We start from the raw sequence: 21,261 nt of genomic DNA on the forward strand, positions 1-21,261 counted from the left end.
GAACCACAATTCCTCATCTCCACTCTGGTCCCCTAATCGTGGTCTCAGGTGTGACCATCTATGACAGTCGGGATCCGGGTGGACACTCTTTACAGAATGGAATCGTAGCAGGCACACCATGCTTCACGGCGTGCTCCTGGCAACACACCCACCCCTAACCATCTCAAAAAGCAGCTTGGGGCACTCCTCTGTTCTTTGGCAGAATTCACTTCGGAGAGGGGCCCAGGACAACATTTTCATTTCTTCTAAAATCAGAGTTAAAGAAATGAAAATCATCTAGCATGGATTCTATCTGTCAGTATACAAACAAAGCCGTAAAATCTAATTAAGTTTTCTTGTGGAAGGAGTCCATGGAAACCGAAGCACGTAGCACCCACACGAGTCCATGTGTGGTCCTGACAGCATGTACTTGATTACCTCCAGTGACTGGGTGCTCACCACCTCCCTATTTTACCTTCTATCTTCCCACAGTCCTGAGACTGTCAGGAAAGCTGTTTGTTTGTTTGTCTGTTTGTCTAGTATCAAGTCATATCCCTTCTTCTCTACATGAGTCTTGATTTTATACACTCAAAAGGCAACATCCTTACATCCTTTGGGGGCTCTGAGGAGTAGAAGACAACCACTATGACACCCTCTCCGTGCCTTTCCTTTTCATTTCTAGACATAGCCAGTGCCTTTAGCATTTTCACATATGCCTGCATTTCAAGCGCCCCTGCCTCGAGGTCGCTGCCCCGACCTGAGGGTTCAGGTTCCAGAGCTGAACCCGGATCCCCAGGCTCTAGCCCCGCCCTCTGCCTCCTTGAGCTGCAGCCTGCCTGCTCCCCACGCTAGACCATAATTCCCCGACCTCTCCGGCAGACACATAACACCAGCGGCTCATTGAGCATGGCCCCAGGCCTTTTCTCCTCGTATTGCCCCTATCCTCTGTTTGTGGGCTAACGTTTTTGAACCCAAGCACGGAAACATACAACGATCCCCACTAGGGTCCATCTCATTCGATCGAGACTGTTCCCTGCTGCCTAAATCTCTTTGAATCTAGGATGTGCCATCGACTAGTTTTAATTCGCTTCCCACCTTTGCACCAGCTGCAAATGAAATTGATGTGCTTCACCTCTCAGAAGCAGGCCCCTCACCTGCAAAATGGGAGGTGGGCAGGATCAGAGATTGTGCCTGTGAGGTGTCTTTCACCACATGAGGCCACAGGGCAGCTCCATAAATGGCTGGTGCCCTCTGCACTTCTGACCCTCCCCCTGACCTGCTGATGACAGCATCGCAAGGGACCAAGCCCCTCAGCAACCCAGTAGAGACGGCCCCTCCCAGTCCCCCCGTTACACAAAATGACCCACCCGCTGGGTTATTCGAGTCCCCTAGTGGGCATTTAAAATTAAGTGGGCCTAAAACATCACCAAATCAACAGGGAAATGCAAGTCAAAGCCACAATGAGATACCACCTCACACCTGTTAGGATGGCTATTCTCGAAAAGACAAAAGATAACAAGGGTTGGTGGAGATGTGGCAAAAAAAGGGAACCCTTGCGCACTGTTAGCGAGAATGTCAACTGGTGCAGCCACTGTGGAAAACAGTATGGAGGTTTCTCAAAAAAATTAAAAATAGGACTACCATATGGTCCAGCAATGCCACTTATGGGTATATGTCCAAGGGAAATGAAATCAGTATCTCAAAGAGATAGCTGGACTCCCATATTTATCACAGCATTATTTATAATAGTCAGGATATGGAAACAGCCTATGTGTCTATCTACAGGTGACTGGATAAAGGTAATCTGGTATACATATACAATGGAATATTATTTGGCCTTATAAAAGAAAGAGATCCTGCCATTTGTGACAACATGGATGAATCTGGAGGACATTATACTAAGTGAAATAAGCCAGACACAGAAAGACAAATACCGTATGATCTCACTTATATGTAGAATCTTAAAAGGTCACACTCACAAAATCAGAGATTAGGATGGTGGTTATGGGGGATTAAAGGATGGAGGAAAATGGGGAGAAGTTGATCAAAGGGTACAAAGTGTCAGTTATGCAGGATGAATAAATTCTGGAGATCTATTCTACAGCATGTTGGCTGTAGTGACCAATACTGTATTGTATATTGAGCACTGTAATTTGCTAAGAGGGTAGATCTTAAGTGCTCTTAACACACAAACACACACACACACACACAAAGAAGATAGTAACTATGTGACGTAATGCATATTTTAACTAGCTTGATTGTGGTAATTATTTCACAATGTATACCTATACCAAAACATTACATTGTATACCTGAAATATATACAATTTTTATTTGTCAATTATATCCCAATAAAGCTGAAAAAAAAAAAAAAGGAATTGGCCTGTTTGGTAATTGGGATAATTTTAAACTAACTTACCCCATCTGGATGTCCTATACCCACCCTTCTAATCAATTCTAAAATTACATTTTTTTGGTATAGACAGAGCTCTCTGTCGCAGATGGCAGATGACTTAGACAACTGTTTGAAGTTTCCCCTGCCCTGATCTTTGTAAACCTTCGCCCTGTCAAAATATAGTAGTTATCCAAAGCTGGGACCTCAGAGACTAATAAAAAATAGATGTAACCTAGAAAAACTAAGCAGAAGAACTGTGTGTGTGTATAAAAGCCTCTTTGCGATCCATTCCTTCCCCCCTGGTTTTTTTCGTTTTGATCACCACCTTTCACGCCATTTCCCCATGCCAGTTGTGAAGCCGGGAGGCTCCAAGGCATTTTCTTCTTTTTTTTTAAACATCTTTGTTGGAGTATAATTGCTTTACAATGGCAAGGCGTTTTCTTGAACAGAAGAGTTCAGAGTTGCCAGTGTCCACCTTTGAGCTGCAACTGGTTCCCCCCGGTCTCTCCTGAAAGGATCTCAATGTGCAGGCTTTCGCAGAATCTGCCCTTCTTGGTTCCCATCTCACCACCTTGCAGAGGAAGCTGGGCATGAAAGCAGGAAGGAGCCGGCGGGTATTTATGACCTGCTCTCCGGGGTCTCTGTCCTGCCTGAGAACTTGGTGCTGGCTGCTGCAGCAGACTCGGCCGGGGATCATCATCGGGGCTCCCGAGGACTGATGGGGACTCTTCAGGCGAGCGTCACCGACTGTGGGCTCCAGCCTCCGTGAAGAGCTGCTAATCAGGGCAGAGTGATGTGGGCGCTGGCCGGTTGGGGAAGGTGGGTCGGCATGGAGACAGGCTGCTGATTCACCTCTGACCTCAGCAAAGCTTCCCTGTCTTCTCCAGCTCATTTTTCAAGCTGAAAATGGGCTGGACTGCACGAAGAGGTTAAAAAAAAAAATCTGGATTGCACGGAGGGAATGTTCTTGGCCCTTTGAGGCTGAATACGGGGTAGGTAAGCATGGACCAGATACCCATATGCACAGACAGAGCTGCCATGCTGTGATTCTGTAAAGCACTGGTGGGTCTCAATGACAAGGTCACAATACCGTTGAGGTCAAAATGACAGAGCCAGTGAGGTGGGGGCAGAATGGGAGCGCCAAAGCCTCCTGCATCTCCAGGCCAGACGATGCTGGGCTGTTAGGTCAACGACGCTCAGAGCCTTTAGTGGCCGAGCAGTGAGAAGGTGAAGCATGGATTTCTGAGGGTTGCTGAGCCAGGAGATGCTGTCCTTTGGCGCCAGGCCGACGTGGGGTCTGAATCCTGCTCCATCCCAGGTGTGAGGCCTGGGCGAGTTGGTTGACCCAGGCTCTGGGCCTCAGTCTCCCCCTGGGTCAAAGGTGGAGAGAGTTTTTGTCACCACGATGAGCATGGGTACCCAGTGCCTGACATACGTCAGCCAGCCCCCTGGTGAGTGCTCAAAAGAACTGATCTTTTAGTATGTGCCAAAGGCCGTGCTGACGTCCTACGCATACCGTTTCCATCTATGGCGCCTCGTGCATTCGAGGTTCTCAGGAAATGTTTTCCCTTCTGTCTTTTCTGCTCCTGCCTTCAAGCTGTAGTCACCCCCAAACCTGGCAGAGTTCCTCTTTCTTTCCCTTTCTCTTGAGGCTTTGTACAATTCCGCCCACCTGGAACTCCACGCCCTCCCCATCTTCCCTCTGTCCTGCCTCCTGGCTAATTCTGCTCCTTCTTCAGGTCTTGGGCTTCCTCTTAAAAGCCTTACCTGAGTCCTTGCGCCAGGCCACGAGCCCCCAAGGTGGCCTCTCCCTGTGCCACCTTGTGTCACCGGTCTCCCCGGGCCGGTGTCCGGTCCCTGTGCCCACCGCCTCTGAGTCCGCACGGTGCCACGTTAATGCCCCACCCGCCCTGTGAGTGTCCTGAGGCCAGGACGACAGCTCTCATCTCTCCAGCTTCTTCGCCTACTGCAGTGCTCTGCACACAGTAGGTGCTCAATACATGTTTATTAAATGAAAGTGACTACACGAACACGCCGGTTCCTCGCCTTGCTTTCTGAAGTGCTAAGGCACACCAACTGTTCCGCCAAGTGTCCCAGAAAGCGTGCCTCTGAGAGGGGCAAGGTGGCTGGTATGTGGCGACAAGGCAGTCCCCACACTCACCTCTCACTCGTCCACTGGCCCATCCCTCAGCTACCAGGATGCTTATCTTGTTCCCTAATTGGCCTATGTCTTCCCGAGCTGGAAGTGGGTGGAAACACGGTGCAGATGTGCGGGCCCTGGAACCGAGGAGGAAATCAGCAAATCTTGCTGGGATGGAATTCGGGACGAACTGAGGGAAGTGATTAAACACCCCGGTGTACCAAGGTGTGCCACCCGTATTCCAGCGCTGGCTGCCGCCACCGAAGCGGGCCCCATTCCAGCCTGGAGTCACAGCTGCCTCCCCAGGGCTTCGAGGGACACGGACACTCTTTCGTCATCTTCAAATACGAAAGCCCGCCTGTCCCCATTTCCACATGCCCAAATCGTGCTCATCCCCCAGGCGCAGCTCCGGTGCAAGGCTGTGGGGAGCTCTGACCGCGGAGACTGGCATCTGATAAGCATTTAATAAAGGCTGGTCGTTAATGCAATTGCCGCTGCTTCCAGAAGCCCTCTCCGACTCCCGCCTTTTATTCGTGGATCCCCACAGGTGTATCTTGACCGCCCTTGTGGAGCCTCCTGGAGCTTTGGGAGCTCATGGTGTAGTGGTCGGGCAGAACCGGGTTCAAGGTGGGCTTTTGCTACGTCCTCGCTGTGTGATCTCTGAGTTTTTTATGTGCTCCTCCAGTCTTGGTCTTCAGCATATGATGGGGTGCCAACTCTTTGTGTTGCAGGTGAAAACACTCTGACCTAAACTGAATTAAGGTGAAAGGGACCTTATGGGCCCACATGCCCACAGGGTGCAGGGACAGAGCTGGTTGCAGGCAGGAGCCACGTGATGTCCTTGGCGCCGGCTCCCTCACCCCTCTCGTGCCTGGACCCCAGGCCAGGGCTCCCTGGGGGAGCAGCTCCAGCTCCAGCAGGTCCAATGGGAGTCGGTCTGAGTCCCCAGTTGGGCAAATCAAAGTCATGGCTGGGGTCGAAGCGGTCTGGCTCATCTGACTGGTTATCTGCCCACCCCGATCCAACCCCTGTGGCAAAGGGATGAAATACGCTGACTGACTCAGACTTAGACTCAGAAATGGGGTGGGCAGGGACACGGGAAACCACTGAGTGTGATGGAGGAGCCTTCCTCCACAGCATGGGGCCCCTCACCAGACGACAACATGACCAACAGCCAGAACGTACATGCTACTCACCCAGGCCTTGCCCTTGGCTTTAGCTCACTGGCTGTTCACAACAGCCCTCAGAGGTACGTGCTGCTATTTCCATTTAGCTGAGAAGGAAGCTAAAGTACAGAAACGTGAGGGAGATTGTCCAAGGTCTCTCAGCTGGTGAGTGGTACAAGGTATGAATCCAGCATGGCGGCCAAGTTCATGCTCCAACCATCTTACTATCTATTGCGAGAGGGAGACATACCAGAAACACATGGACAAATAACATATACTGTAATATACTATATAATGTAATGTGGTAGAGCATAGTATCATATAATTTAGTATAGTATTATATAATATAATATAGCATTGTATGTAAAATCATATCATATATCATATCAGGAAAGGCATTGGGAAGTGGTCCTTTTTTTTTGGCTGTGCCTCTCGGCTTGTGGGATCTTAGTTCCCCAACCGGGGACTGAACCTGGGCCCTCGGCAATGAAAGCTCGGAATCCTAACCACTGGACCGCCAGGGAATTCCCAAGGAAGTGGTCCATTTTTGTATCCGTCCCGAGAACACCTGTCACCTGCGTGGAGCATCAGGGGTACTGGGTGAGTGTTGACCAGCTGACCAAATGAGTCCTTCTATGTGTACAGTGAGAATCCTTTGATCTGAGAACGCTGTTTCTGCCACGGCAACATCATTATTATTACATTCCTATGTTTGTTTCGGTCATCCAAGAAGAACAAATAATCAAAAGAAGAAAGTTTGAGGAAAGATCAGGTGAGCTGAAATGTCTAGACCTATAGCCCTCTGGCTTCCACTGGTAGTGGGTGTTTAGAGATGTCAGGCTGACCCTGTGTGTCCCTAAGACTGTCTTATTGGACCCTTGAGGTGGAAAAGACCCCAGGAAGTCTGTTTTACAGGCAGGTGGAAAAGGAGTTAAGGGTCAAAGGCAAATGATACAGGGCTTTTGTACTTAATCTTTTTCTCTCCTTTTATAAGAGTGCCTTTGACATTTTTGAAATCTCTGTTACTATCCCCGAATTGGTGTTTGTTACACACGATTACGCACTGGTCTCTTTGTGGGTTGGTTTTGAGTGCTAAAGTGCACAGGTGGAGCTGAGAAGTGAAGATTTTGTGTTTTAAAGATGAGGTATATCCCCTCTCCTGGCCTTCTCAGAGCATAGGTTTTAAGGCAAATAAATAACCTTGGATTTCCTCACTTCACCCCTGCCTCCCAGCTTGTAGGCCAGTAGTATGTGAGGCATTTAATCGAAGCGTAAGAACGATTATGAAAACGCCCCTGAAATTATGTTCACATCTGCAATCCAAATTGCGAATATCTCACCTCCCTCTACCGTCCTGGTGTCATCTGATCTCGGTTCCCTTGAGGTGACTAAGAGTCTAGTCATTAATATAACACCCACCAGCTTTATTGGAACTTACCGTCAGAAAGGTCTGTTTCCAGAAACTCCCTGCTCTGAATGCAGCTGCAGGGCCGGCCCTCCTTGGCCATTGCACAAGTCCGTGCATCGTCTTTGTACTGGAATCACTCCCCAGACTTGAGCACCAACATGAGACTGTGGTCCGTGTTCTACGTCGCAGGGAAGAAAGGTTTGGTTTAAAGTTACACGATAGGGGAATTAGACTTCTAGAAGCTAGCACTCGATTGCCTACATTCTCACCTTTCCAACAACACTGGGAGGATCTGGTATAATGTGATGATGATGATGATGATGATGATGACGATGGTGATGGTGATAAACTACCACTATCAGGAGATACAGCGGATACAGAAATGATCCAGACCCCACGACGAAGCAACCTTTCAAATCCAGAATATGGGCAATTCTATATGACAAAGGCTCCAGTTTCTCTGACAACTAAATGACCTGTAAGAGAGAGGGAGAGAAAGGGAGACTGCTACAGATTAAAGCAGACATTCTTTTAGGTCTAAAAGAAGTGGCACAAACCCAGAGAGGCAGCAGTAGACCGGTGGGAGCGCCGGCTTGTGGGGGAGGCACGGGCCAATGTCTACACTGCATGTCCTTTCCCACGTTCTCGCATTTACCTGTGATGAGGTCCCCTGCCTTGGGAGACCTTCTCTGGTTGCTTCTCCTAATCACAGTGAGACGGTATGTTTCCACTCTGCGCTCCAACGCCAGCACGGCCTTTGGGACTGTGCATTGTAATTATCCATATATATTTGACTTCTTGAAAATTTGAGGCAATTGTACACCCACATGCAGCTGAAAGGAATAAAATGCAATTTTATTACGTGCGTAGATTTGTATGATCGCCACCAACATGGTCAGGATGTGTACCATTTCCATCACAAGGGTCTCTCCTGCTAGACTTTTGTAATTGCCTGTTTACTCTCTATTCCCCTCACGATGCTGAGAGCACCTTGATCCAAGGGTCTTATGTTTCACCTCTGCGTCCTGGTTCAAGCTAACTCATACCAGCACCTAACTTCTCGGTGCTCCTACATGAAAGCTTGTGCAATAGACTCAAATTCTACCACAGTAAGAGAGGAGAAGACTCAGAATACTGTCTAGAAAGGGTTTGGCCAAGAGGGAGAGAAAACATCTCCAGGCACGAAGCACTAACAACGTATGATCTTAAGGGAACTTTTCCTCTAGAGACAACTGTGAAGATCTAAGTGGTAACTCTGGCATCATACTGCCTTAAAATATCATCCCCTCGGGTGATTCAAACAGAAACCTGCATTAAGGGAAGGGTAGATTTCGCTGCAAAATGAAACAGGTACACCTGACTTCTATTTTTTGGTCCTGATTTTATTCCTCTTGCATCATCTTTCCATGAATATGGGGGCTCTGAGGTTAATGCACTTGAAAATGGACTCATGGTGATTCAGGCCATGGGGACATCGCCCCTGATGGGGACAGTGCCTTGAGCAAGGAACTGGAGGTCGTCAGCAAGGGTGTTGGGACTTTTCTTTAGACCTTCTCATGACAGACTTGGAAGAAGGCAAGTTTTTTTTTTTTTTTTTGCATTTTGTTTATTTATCAAGTTTTCTTTAATTGGTCTCTAGCCCACTCTTGCTTTTCATCCTACTAATGTTAAGATTTTTGGAAACCGTCTTGGAGGAGCAGGGATCCTCAAATTACCCCCAAGGACCTACTCATGTGCTTCACTGATGCATGAAAACACCAATGACAAGTCTGAATCCCTAGGTTTTGATGAATGAACAAATATCAACGTATGTAAGATGACTCTGAGTTTTCCCCCAGCCCAAGTCTTGAAAGGGAGTGACCAGCTGACCCTCACTGAAATCCTTAAGTGTCAGGTCTTTACTCACTGAAAGCTTGTCCTGTGTCAGATTTTGTGTTAGTCGGGTAGATAGAGGGATAACAAATGCTGTTACTCATCCATATCCGTAGATCATTTCATCTGCCCGTCCATTTATCCATCCACCCATCCGTCTGTCCATCCATGCGTCCATCCACCCATTTTTATGTACAGAGTGCAAATTTCTTTTAGTAGCTCCAGGGGACATGGGAAAGGCCATCGAAGCAGTAGCTTTTTGAACTTCTTTGCGGTATCTTCCAGGCACAAACGCATCTTTGCCTCTTAGACATAACATCAGCCCCTTAGAGTACATGCAGAACAACAGCTTATTGGTGACAAAAAGAACCAGTGTTATCACCCTCCTGCTTTAAGTAAGAAAACTGGAAAATCAGGCAGAAAGGTAAACCCCTGTTTTGGATATGCCCCTGGTACCCCCAGCACTTAGTATATTTCGTGTTTTGGTTTTCCAGAAATGAAAATCTCAGGGAAATGAAAAAAAAATATTATTTTTTCCCTCACTGGTATCTATCTGTTCATCTCTCTAGGGGAATCTACTTCATATGGAATTCCCTGTGATTATTCCATTTCACCTGGGGAAGAAGAAAATTTCTCCTGAACAACTTTGCTGAGCCTTCCTGAAGCTTCATCGTGACTGGACACATCTCACAGACAGAAGTGCACCTTGACTGGCTCACTCTCACTGGTTTCCTGTGGTTCTGTGAGAACCAATGGATTTGGATGGAATGGAATATTCCCTTGAAGGCTTAAAGGCGTGTCTCGTTGACCCCAGTTCAGGGCTCATTGGTGCCGCTGAATGAGCACGTCCATCATTCTGCCCTGTGCTGATCTCTCCCAGCTATTAGAAATAAAATCCAGCTGGCTGGTCACCTAATTTTTCCAAATACAGTGACAGGGTCTCACTGCAAGTGCCCCTATTGCCGAATCCTTGTCTACAGAGGTTTGGCACAAATTCTGATGTTATGCAACACAAGTTGGGAAGGGAAAACACATACTAAACAAATGAAAAGAGAAAAGATACAAGAAAAAATAAAGCCTGGGCTTAAAACTGTGCTTATGTTGTCTTCAGGCACGGTCGAGTCAGGGCACCATGCTGTGGTTTGAAGTCGTCAAGGCCGCATACCCTTGTACAACTTACAGGGTTGGGGAATAATTACTGACGACACACTCAGAGGCAGGGCTTTTCTCATTGCTCTAGGGAGTCAGTACTCACACCTTGCCTTAACTAACCCTTCTGGATAAGATGTTCAGGGGAGTCTCTTCTCCGTAAAATGTCAGGGTTACATCAAAGGAGCACAGAACTATGTCTTAGAAGTCTACGCTTCTATACATGCATCCACATTTTTCAAAGCTGTTTCTATTTCAAAGTGTGTGGCAGTAACCCCACACGGTGCCTGGCACGCAGCAGCCAAAAATTGGTTTCCTTCTTACTTCCAACTTGGGAGGCAATGGGAGGTGTCAGTACATCTGCTGGGGTACCACTCTCATTGTACAGACACTTCATTTCAATCAAATCATCCACCAGCATGTGCCTTCTCGTTACAGCTAATAACTCTTTGGTACAGTGCTTTGGAATGTCCACTGGGAGACGAGTCTTGCCCAAGCCACGTTGGGTCGGTTGGGGCCGGGACACGATCTTGACCCTCCTGACTTGTGGCCCGTGCTCTGCAAGAGACGACCTTGCCTCTCTTCATTGCCCTTGCTGAGATGCTGTTGACTTAGCTATGAAATGAGCTCCCCACATCTCTGGGAGGCTCCCTTACAGGCGAGATCTGTGAAGAGTCTGGCACCTGCGCTCCATCAATAGACACGGCTACTGCTATTATTACTAATCATAGGCTTTCTGAGAGAATTCATAGAAATGTGTGACTTGGCTTGCTCTGCTTCTGAGAACCGGAGGTGAGTGCCTGTTCCTTGGAGGAAGTTCTGTGGCTTAGAGAGAGAGAAAATTGTACACCAAAGTGACCTTTCCCCCACAAATGCTGTTCAGTGCCCAGGACTAATTAGCCAGGCTCTAACTGGCTTGAAGTCTGAGAGGACCGGGCACAGCCACTCCGTGGAGACGACACAGTCCGCAGGGTTCCCTGGTTCCTCTCCTGGTGACTTCCGCATTACATTTCTTCAGTTTGCTGGTAACGAGCTGGTTTTTCAGATGGGATGGCTCGGCAGCTCCTTCTGGGCCTCTGAGCCCAGCAACCAGGAAGTTGGGAGGGGCCCTGGGGATGGAGAGGGAGACCACAGCCCGGCTTCTCCCCTGACGGCTCCACCCTGTCTGTGCCCGGGAAGGAAGAAAAAAAGTCACAGACCCGCTGTCGGTCAGCCATGATGGGCCACCAGCCAAGGAGGGGAGGGCAGCAGGGCCTGGGAAAGGAGGACGTGTGGTGTGTGAGGGCAGCGGCCCGGGCAGCGGAGCCTCCGCGGGCGCCGAGTCCCCGAGGGGGCTGCAGGGGAGCCTTGCGGGGCGAGGAGCCAGGGCTCGGAGCAGCGTGTGGGGAACAGCCTTCCACACAAGCAGCCAGGATGACCGGGCAGGCGGGCAGGCGCGGCAGGGAGGGCGCACGGCGTGTGGGGAGGGGTGGGAGCCTGGGAATCAAGACCCGCCTCCTCTCCGTCTCCCCTGATGGGAAGCCAGGGCCGGCGGGGGCCTCCTGGTTGAGGGCATGGAGCCACCAAACCACTTGGCCTTTGAAAGATGGGACTGGAGGGCCAACCTAAGCCTGGAGAAATCCCAGGAGAGCAACCCAGGTCCTTCGATTCTAGTGCAGACCTTAGATGACGTTGGAACGTAACACAAGAAAATAATGACCCAAGTCCCTTACTTCTCTTCCCAGTACCCCCAGTGCATGGTTTACGGGGCCCCTATAAAAGGCCAGTTGCATCTTGACGATGCGCTCACCTTGGTAATCCACATCCTGTACCCACCTTCTAATCAATGGGTGCTTCTCATATCACCCTTTGAATACTTCTTCTACAGTTTATCATTGACTGTTTGTCTTTATCTCCATATACCTGTGAGCTCTTTGAGGGCAGGGATGGAATCTTACCTTCATCCCCTTCTTAACTCCAAAGGCATATGGTTTATTACATGAATGAAAAGTCAATAACGTTGGAAATTAGCTACTGCTGTGAATGTAAGCGACTGTCTCTCTTGGGGGGCCTCTGGGGCCAGAGCACATCTCCTTGTCTCAGGGTCCGATGAGGAAAGTCGCCTCCTGCCCCAGCCTTGAACACTCCTGTGAGGACAGAAGCGTGTTTGTTATCTGTCAGCATAATTAAAACCAGATTGAAACTCACCCTTCCTCCCAAAATGACATGAGAACGTGATGCCTAATGTTCATGAGTTTTGTGTTCCTGAGTCGTGTTTTTTTTGTTGTTTTTTGTTTTTTTCCTATCTTCATTTCTCATCAGCACAAAAGAATGTTCTTTCTCTTTTTGACTTTACCAGAAATGACACTTATTTGTGTAGGAAAAGCTAAGATAAGTTTCTAAGTAAAGGAAGCACCATCATTCTCTCTCTGTACGTTGACTACTACCTGGGGAAAGCCGTCTGCATTAAAATGTACCACATCTTGTCCATGAAACACCCACTGCATTTGTAATGCTCTATTGTCCGGGAGCCTATTCCCCCAGCATCCTTGGGGTCAGAGGTCAAACTCTTCTGGCAATCAAGGGTGGAAAGGTCACCAAGAAGAAAGTTTTCTGATTCCTCTGAAAAAGCAAATTCCCTTCCTCAAAGCATTTCCTCCCCCGCAGCTTACACTCCAATAAGAAGAAAGAGGTAGATGTGGGGAAAACCGTCATGTAGTTATTGAGTGTGACACTGTAAGGAAGAGTTCAGAGCAGCGGCAACAGAGAAAGCAGGCAGCCAGCCTCCGTTGCTGGCTTTCCCTCCCCGCAAATGCCATCAGTATCCACAGGTTGTGCAACCCCACCCCTATCTAATTCCACAGCATTTTCGTCACCTCCCCCAAACCTGTACCTGTTATCACTTTCCATTCCCCCTTCTCCCCAGCGACCACCCATCTACCTTCTGTCTCTATAGATTTGCCACTTCTGGACATTTCATATAAACAGAATCATACAAAATGTGGTCCTCTGTGTCTGACTTCTTTTACTTAGCTTAATGTTTTCAAAGTTCATCTACGTTGTAGCATATGTGGGTACTTCATTCCTTTTTATGGCTGAGTACTATTCCATTGTATGGATATACCACATTTTGTCACTCCATCCATCAGCTGATGGACGTCTGGGTTGTTTCCACCCTTTGGCCATTGCGAATAACACCGCTATGGGCAGTTGTGTACAAGGTGTTGGGTGGACATACATTGTCCTTTCTCCTGGGTCCATACCTAGGAGTGGAATTGCTAGGTCACATGGTGACACAACGTTAACTGTTTGAGGAACTGCCCCGCTGTTTTCTTTTTCCTGGGACCAAACAGTGGCCTGTTGAGTGGTCTCTCTGCTCCCAGCGTTGTCCCCTCTCTCTGGTCAGGTCTCCTCACCACAGCAGCGGGGAGCAGAGTCTCTCACCCAACAGACACTTTTAGAGCCTGTATAGGGAACCAGAGAGACAAGGTCCTGTCCAGTCACCTGATATTAAAGCATCAGCTGGGTCATGGTTCTTCACTGCTTGAAGAGTTCATTACACCCAGAATAAAAGCACAGCTCTGGTCCAGAAGGTCCAGAAGCATCTCCCCTGCTTTTCCCTCCCTCTTGCTGATTATCCTCCAGTCACTCTGGCCTTCCTTGGACACTGGCTTTCTCCCGCCTTGAGCCTTTGCACATACCATTTATTTTGTTTCCTCTGCTTAGATTAGAACACGCCATTCTTCACAAAGCTGCCCAAATGAATGAGTAAATAAATCGAATTCAGTATATTCAATGTATTAACTTGCTCAAGGCCCCACAGCTGGTTGATGGCAGGCTCCCCAATGGATTCTCGTATCAAAGGCTTTTTGTTTGTTTGTTTGTTTGTTTTGAATCTTTCCTTCTAGATGACCATCTAATATATAAGCCTGTATTACAAACCATTTTTTTAGCCTCTATATCAGGGCTTCTCGACCTCAGCACTATTGATATTTGGGGATGGATAATTCTTTGTGGAGGAGGTTATCCTGTGTGTTGTAGGACGTTTCTGCATCCTTAGCTTCCATGCACTGGATGCCAGTAGCAACTCCTGCCCCCCAAACCTCCCCAGCTGTAACAACCAAAAATATCTCCAGCAATTGCCAAGGTCCCTTGGGGGACAAAATCATCCAGTCGAGAACCACTACTCTATAGCTATTGTCTTGTTCAATCAATAGTGGAGCTGAGACCAGCCAAGGGTATTTCCAACCCCTACTTACCAAAGCGTTTTAGCCAATTTCCCTTTAATAAGGCAGGAATTGAGGCCTATATGAATTTAGAAGAAATCTGAACAATAAGGCTGGAAATCAAAAGAGTTTGTGATTGATCTGCAGTAAATGAGAATATTTGATATGCCAGATGCCTCATTCTTCCAAAATTTTGGTCAGTAAATACCAGCTTAGTGAGACCCTAACCCTCCTGGGTCAGGCAGGTAGTGTGATCTTGTACTGAGCCATTTCCTTGTACTGAGCCATTTCCTGCAAGTATTTTTCCAGGTAGTTTGGATCATCCTTTTCGGAGATCAGAACTTTACAGTAATGGGAAGGGGGAGGAGATGAACGCAGAAGGAGACCCTATGACAAAGGGGTCCCTTTTAAGTGCTTCATGTTAATTTCAACAGCTTGCCCCTCCCTACATCCTTAGTCTTAGGACTGAGTCTGAGAAGCTGAAATGAACACAACTGCTCTGAGCCAGTGACTCTGCAGACCAGGATGTTCCCCAGCTCCTGCAGTGCTGTTCGAACTTGGATGCAACCGGGGGCTCCATTAGTAACCCCCGGGAAAATATGAGTGTTCCTAGCTGGGGATGTCCAAATAATAACAAGATTCATCTTTTTTCCCCCTGGCAGAATCAATACATTTGCATGATGCGTATTAAATGTTTAATTAAAACCCAATGCTAAAGCATTTTCAGGAAGTTATAAAAGCCCTCTGGAGGAGGTCTGGAAGCCAGGGGTGCTTGTAAGTTTACCAAGTGCACCGCTGCCCATCAGACACCAGGTTTCATCTTTGTTCTGTTTCTCTTTGGTACCTGAGTTGTTTCACAGGTGTTGGAGGTGCCTGATGTCATGATTCAGTGGTGCTCGGATGACCGCTAAAATGGCAAGGATTTGAGACTTTAAGGGTAGAATCACCAAACTCCCTCTGGCCAGATCCAGAATCCACCTCCTTGCCCCTCCTGCAGTAGGAAGGGAGTTGGGCGCCTAGCACAGAGCCCGTGTTGGAGAAACATAAAGGTCCCAAAAGCAATTTGAAGCTGAAGAGGGGAAGTGCCTAGAGACGGAATTTTGCTCCTTTGGCTGTAATTGCCAGTAAGACTTCCTGGGGCCTCGGAGCAGGATGCTTTCCGAGCAGAGAAGCCGGGCTCAGATGACGCACCCCAGGTACTCTCACGCTGCAGGACGAAACCTTATTTAGTAGCTGTATTAATTGAATCCTCACTTTGTGTGGATTGATGGAATTCATATCAGAACGTCCCCTCGCTGTTGGAGACGTCCCTCGCTGACTGCCTCCGCCCTCCAAAATAGGAACTCAACTTCATAGCTGATTTTTTTTTTCCCCATTTGCACATTCATTCCTGCATCCATTCATGCACTCATTTATTCCATAAAAGCCGATTCAGAACCTTCTAGGTATCCTGGGCTGTATTTGTCCTGAAGTCAACCTTGATTTACTAAATGCCAGGCACCGTTCTAAGCGATTTACACGCACCATTGTCTCCAATCTCCACGAGTCTTTTGAAAGCAGAGGGTTTTCTCCAGCTGGAAGCAGAAGGGGAAGTCGGAGAGGTTCAAAGCCCAAGGAGGACTGGGCCGGCTGTCACTGGCTTGAAGCTTTTGGTGGCGGGGTGGGGGGGAGGAGCATGTGACAAGGAAGGTGGGCGCTCCCCAGCAACAGAGAGTGGCTCCCAGCTGACAAAAGCCACGGGGACCTCAGCCCCACAGCTACAGAGAAATTAATTCTGCCAACAATCTGGATTAGCTTGAAAGGAGATTCTCCCCCAGGGCCTCCAATTAAGAGCTCAGCGTAGCCGGCGTCTTGATTGCGGCCTTGTATGAGCCCCTCCGCAGAGAACCCGCCTCAGCCCACTCAGACTTCGGACCAACAGAACCGCGATATCACAGGTGGGCGTTGTTTCAAGTCGCGAAGCTTGCGGTGTTTGTTGTGTAGCTCTCATGAGTACTGCGGCTAATAGACTCATGTCATTCTCACTATTAGGCGGCAGGCTGCTTACAGGTGAAGAAACTAAAATTCAGAGAAGTGAAGATACCTTTTCAAGCCCACACAGCTTGGCAGGGTGAGAGAGAGAGATTCAAACCACACGGTCTCCTGACTACAATTCTGATGTTTTTGTGGGTCTCACAAATCTCTGCGGTGGGTGGAATCGTGGTCACTCTCTCTGTGTGACCCTCTGGCATTGTCAGTGAGGGACACGAGATGTTGGTGTGAGTGGAAGCAGACCGGTGGGCCCGGAGCCGGCTGGATGACACAGGTGGGGGCCATAGAGAAGGGGGGAGGGATGTGGAAATGGAGGTGCCATCAAAGGAGAGAAAACGGAGCCGGTAAGGAGGTTAGGATGTGGGGAGCGTCTAGTTTTCATCCTCCTTGCACGGTCAAGGACGTCCCCCCAAAGGTCTAAAGCGATAGCAGGCACTGTAATGTGTCACACCCCTGAGTCCTGGGGAGACTAACCAACCCTCCACGCTGTCCTCTGATGGCTGCCTTCCGCACTGTTCTGTCCTGGGGGTCGGAGGCCACACATCAAAGCGCAGTGTCCTGACCCCTGTGGCCCTGCAGCTCACCTGACCCTCACCTTCCGGGGGCAGATCCAGCTGTATTCTGAAGAAAGATGAAGCCGAAGCAAAATGCGCAGGATTCTAACGTTTGACTTCTTCAGCATCTTCAGAAATCACAGTTATCGTTTCCTTCTTTGATTACGACAATGTTTTCTACTCCTTATGGAAACTCTGCAAAGTACAAAAAGGAGAAAGAATAAAGGGAGGAGAAGCACTTAGAAACAGTGGTTATTAATAGTGTTTTCCTCTAAGTTATTCTTTGGGTAATGAGTATACAAAAATATATACACAGATATGCAATTGTAGGGCGAAAGGGTATGTTTAACAGAACTGGAATCAGATGGACTCTTTATTAACCAACTTTTCACTTCATAATCTACCATCAACGCTTTCCCTGATCATTGAGTACTCTTGGCAAGAGTGTCTTTATTGCCCACATAACACTTAATCACATGATCATAAAAGAATTTACTTCACTTATTGGGGGGCTTTAAAATACTTTCCAATTTTTCAGTAATATACATACTGCTTTGATCTCTCTCTTTGTACATTCCTGAATCTCTGATAATCTCTGTAAGACAGAGATAAAAAACTGGGGTTACCAGGCTGTGATGGTTAATTTCATGTGTCACTTGACTGACCATGGGGTGCCCAGATGAAACATTATTTCTGGGTGTGAGGATGTTTCCGGATGAGCTTAGCATTTGAATCTGTGGACTCAGTAAAGTGGATGCCCTCCCCAGTGTGGGTGGGTATCAGCGAATCCGTTGAGGGCCTGAGTGGGACAAAAGGCAGAGGAAGGAGAAATTCATCTCCCTCACCCCTGCTCCCCCAGCTCCTTTTTTATTCCTGTCTCACTGCCCGAGCCCGCGCACTGCAATGAAGAGTAGCCCCCGCTCGTCACAACTAGAGAAAGCCCGTGCACAGCAATGAAGACCCAATGCAGCCAAAAATAAATAAATAAAATAAATAAATTTTTTAAAAAATTAAAAAAAAGGGATCCCAGATCCCTGCAGACTGGGATCTATACAGTTGGCTCCCTGGGTTCTCGGGCCTTTGGACTCAGACTCAATGACATCACTAGTTTTCCTGGGTTTCCAGATTGCAGATTATTTGACTGATTGATTGATTGATAGACAGATAGATAGTTATCCAACAGGAAATATATACATATCCTATTGGGTCTGTTTCTCTGAAGAACCCTGACTAATATGCAGGCTAAAAGGTATACGTATTTTAGGGTGTTGATATGACAAAGTATTTTCTAGAAGAGTTGTACCTGTCTTTCCACACAGAAATGTAACATGTTGCTAATGTAATGTGTTACATAATTTTTAAAGATCGACCTCCATCTGAACGGCAATCTCTCTCCTTTAATGCACTCCAACAGACTGCCCTGGAGTTTTTCCTTCGACAGCTTCTCCACAGTCTGTTCCGCACAGCCCCCTGCACCCCACCCAGAAGCATCCTTTAAATGTCTCCAAGTGGCAAAAAAAAAAGGGAATAATTAGGCACCACTTCCTCTATGCATCTACATTGTTGATCTCTGAAGATATCCATGTTCAACTAGTTACACAGGACATACTTCAAATGAAGACCAAATGTCAAATAACGTTTACTTCAAAATAAAGGGCCAGTTTTAAGAGCTATGTTTAAATCTCTTTCTATCTATACATTTTTAAAATTAATTAATTTATTTTATTTTTGGCTGCGTTGGGTCTTTGTTGCTGCGTGTGGGCTTTCTCTAGTTGCTGCGGGTGGGGGCTACTCTTCGTTGTGGTGCGCGGGCTTCTCACTGTGGTGGCTTCTCTTGCTGCGGATCACGGGCTCTAGGCGCACAGGCTTCAGTAGTTGTGGCACGAGGGCCCGGTAGCTGTGGCTCGTGGGCTCTAGAGCGCAGGCTCAGTGGTCGTGGTGCACGGGCTTAGTTGCTCTATGGCATGTGGGATCTTCCAGGGTCAGGGCTCGAACCGTGTGCCCTGCGTTGGCAGGCGGACTCTTAACCACCGCGCCGCCAGGGAAGTCCCGTATCCATACATTTTTTAAATTAACTGTTTGTCCATAAGCTCCTACGCCTGGTTCTCAGCCAAGGACAGCAGTATCACGCAGCTGAATGTCTTTGGTGAAGAGAAGAAGGAGAGAAAACAAAGCTGACTGAAGATGTGCCACATGCTAGACCCTGCGCCAGCTTCCACTGTGAACGTGACTTCTTTCTAAGCCACACGAGGTATTCTTTTCTCCATTTCTGTGCATAGGGAAGTCAAGGCCTGCAACCAGGGCTGCGCTGAGCAGAGAGGAGGTCTGAACACAGGTCTGTCTGCTCCCCGTCCCACGCTCCGTCGTTGCCGTGTTCTGTCACCAGTTACTCTAGAAACAGACCCTAAAGCGGGTCACCGCCCACGGCAGCAGCCGGGAGCACACTGGCAAGGCCCTCCCTTCACGCTGGCTTAGAGCCCCTTCCCTTCTGCTTCCCCAGGGCAGCTCTCAGATAGACTACCTGAACCCAGGGGCCTACTGCAGCCTCTGCTCTTAGGGGTCTCCAAACCGAGACCTTGCTTAGACGGCCTGAGCCCCGGAATGACCCTGCAGAGCAGGGCACGGCTCAGGTGCCGGCTCCCACCTTTCCTTCTCCAGTCTTCGGGTCCCCAGAGGCGACTGCAGTGTGCCCTGCTGTGCAAAACGTCTCCAGGGAGCGACACCTGTCCCAGAGGTCTCGCTTTCGTCCCAGCTGGGCCTACGCGTGACCACGAGTGAGTCACAAGTGAAAGATGGAGACGTCTCCCCCGGCTACGGGGCTCTGGGTCCCCAAACCACATCTCTGCTTTCATATGTGTTGGGATGATTCAGCGGAAACTTCTGGTCAAACGGATCACCATAGCAACTTTCAGTAGACATCCAGCATGCAAATGAGAGAGTGGAAAGGGCCACTTTCTCAATAGCCCAAAACCATCATCCTCTGAACCCTCCGGGGATCGAATTCTAGACTCTTTGAAGGTTTAATGCAGAGCCTGCTTCAATGCAGGTCGGCACCTGGCTGGGTCTGTTGGTATCTTCAGATGCTAAAACGAGAAAAAGTCCCCGGGGGTGGTTTCTACACTCTGAATTGTTTGTCTCACAGGGAAGATGTCTATAGGGGAGCTGGGAGACTGGGGCTTCACATTTTCTCTGTGTCATTTATAAGCTTCAGGATCTTGGCCAAATTATGAAAACTCTCTGAGCGTCAGGATTTTCATCTGTAAAATGAGGGTAAAAATACTTGCTCAACAGAGATATGATGTGTCTGAAATGAGAATTGGAAAATGCTTTGCATGTATTAGTCCTTCAATAAATGGTAGTTACCGTACTATCCTCTGTGGACCTTCTGAAGCCCATCTTTAATCGAATGCCAGTTATACAGAAACTGTGGTGTTGATCGTTAGGGATGTAAATGTCAACGTGGCATCTGCTCTCAAGGGGCTACAGGAGCTGCTGAAAAGAGGGTGAAAGGGGGTTAAACAGATTAACCCTCCTCCCACTTAAAAAATCTACACTACACCGATTTCAATGTAAAAAGCCAATGGGGTGTTGGAGAAGGAGAAGTTATTTTATTTTATTGACACATTATTTACTATATCAGACAGGAATGCCTTTGGCTGCAAGCAACAGAATAATTAATTAACAGGGGGCTTAAACAAAGAAGGATTAATGTCCTCTCTCTCTCTCTCTCTCTCACATACACACACACACCACACAGTTGTGGACGTAGTTGATTGCTAGCATTAGTTCAGTGGCTTACTAATATTAAGGTCACCATCTCACCATCTCTGCAATTCTCATCTTTCCCCTCTTGCTATCACCTCATCTTCCCAAGGTAGCTGCTGAAGTGCTAGCCATCATGCTTGCATTGCAAGGTGGTAAAAACAAAAGGGAAATTGATGGTACCATTGGAATGCTTATATTTTATGTATGAGAAATGAGTCACATGGCCTTTCTTAGCTACAAGATTATTCATGGCTTGACTCGATGAAATGTCACATCATCCCCAAGGAGGAAGCATGTGTATAACCCAAAGTCACAGGGTAGGAAAAGAGCAGAGGCCCTCTGACTTTGGTCCGTGCTCTGCCCTTTCGCATAGCTCAGCTCTGATTCAGGGGTCCAGAGTCTGTGGGGTGGGCTGGGGAAGGCAGTAAGGCCCTGCTGAGGCACACAGGACCCCAGCTTGGTCTCTCCTGGGAAAAGGGTGAAGGTCATTCACGTTCTTCTGTAGAGACCCCTGACTGCATCCAGGGGAGAGGAGGAGAAAGGAGGAGGCTCTACTCCGGGGGGACCTCAGCACCCCCTGGGAGAAGCACACCCATGT

The 21,261-nt window shown here is 48.2% G+C and overlaps 1 protein-coding gene across 2 annotated transcripts in view; it reads right to left on the bottom strand.

Annotated features, from left to right (window-relative positions):
* Positions 1–19: 19 nt before the first annotated feature.
* Positions 20–21,261, bottom strand: part of LOC309649319 (uncharacterized protein) — a 213,452-nt gene continuing 192,210 nt past the window's right edge. Inside the window, exons 5-8 of one of the 2 annotated variants that reach the window (XR_014257008.1) lie at positions 20,262–20,390; positions 16,940–17,093; positions 12,046–12,234; positions 20–7,920 (exon numbers count right to left, since the gene is read on the bottom strand). The gene's annotated coding sequence lies outside the window, so the exon portion shown is untranslated. Of the gene's footprint in view, positions 7,921–12,045; positions 12,235–15,535; positions 17,094–20,261; positions 20,391–21,261 lie in introns of those variants that run through there. The other variant, XR_014257009.1, reaches the window with a different exon arrangement.

This window comes from Balaenoptera physalus (assembly GCF_965194825.1).
Source record: "Balaenoptera physalus genome assembly, chromosome: 19".
NCBI classification, from domain to species: Eukaryota; Metazoa; Chordata; class Mammalia; order Artiodactyla; family Balaenopteridae; genus Balaenoptera; species Balaenoptera physalus.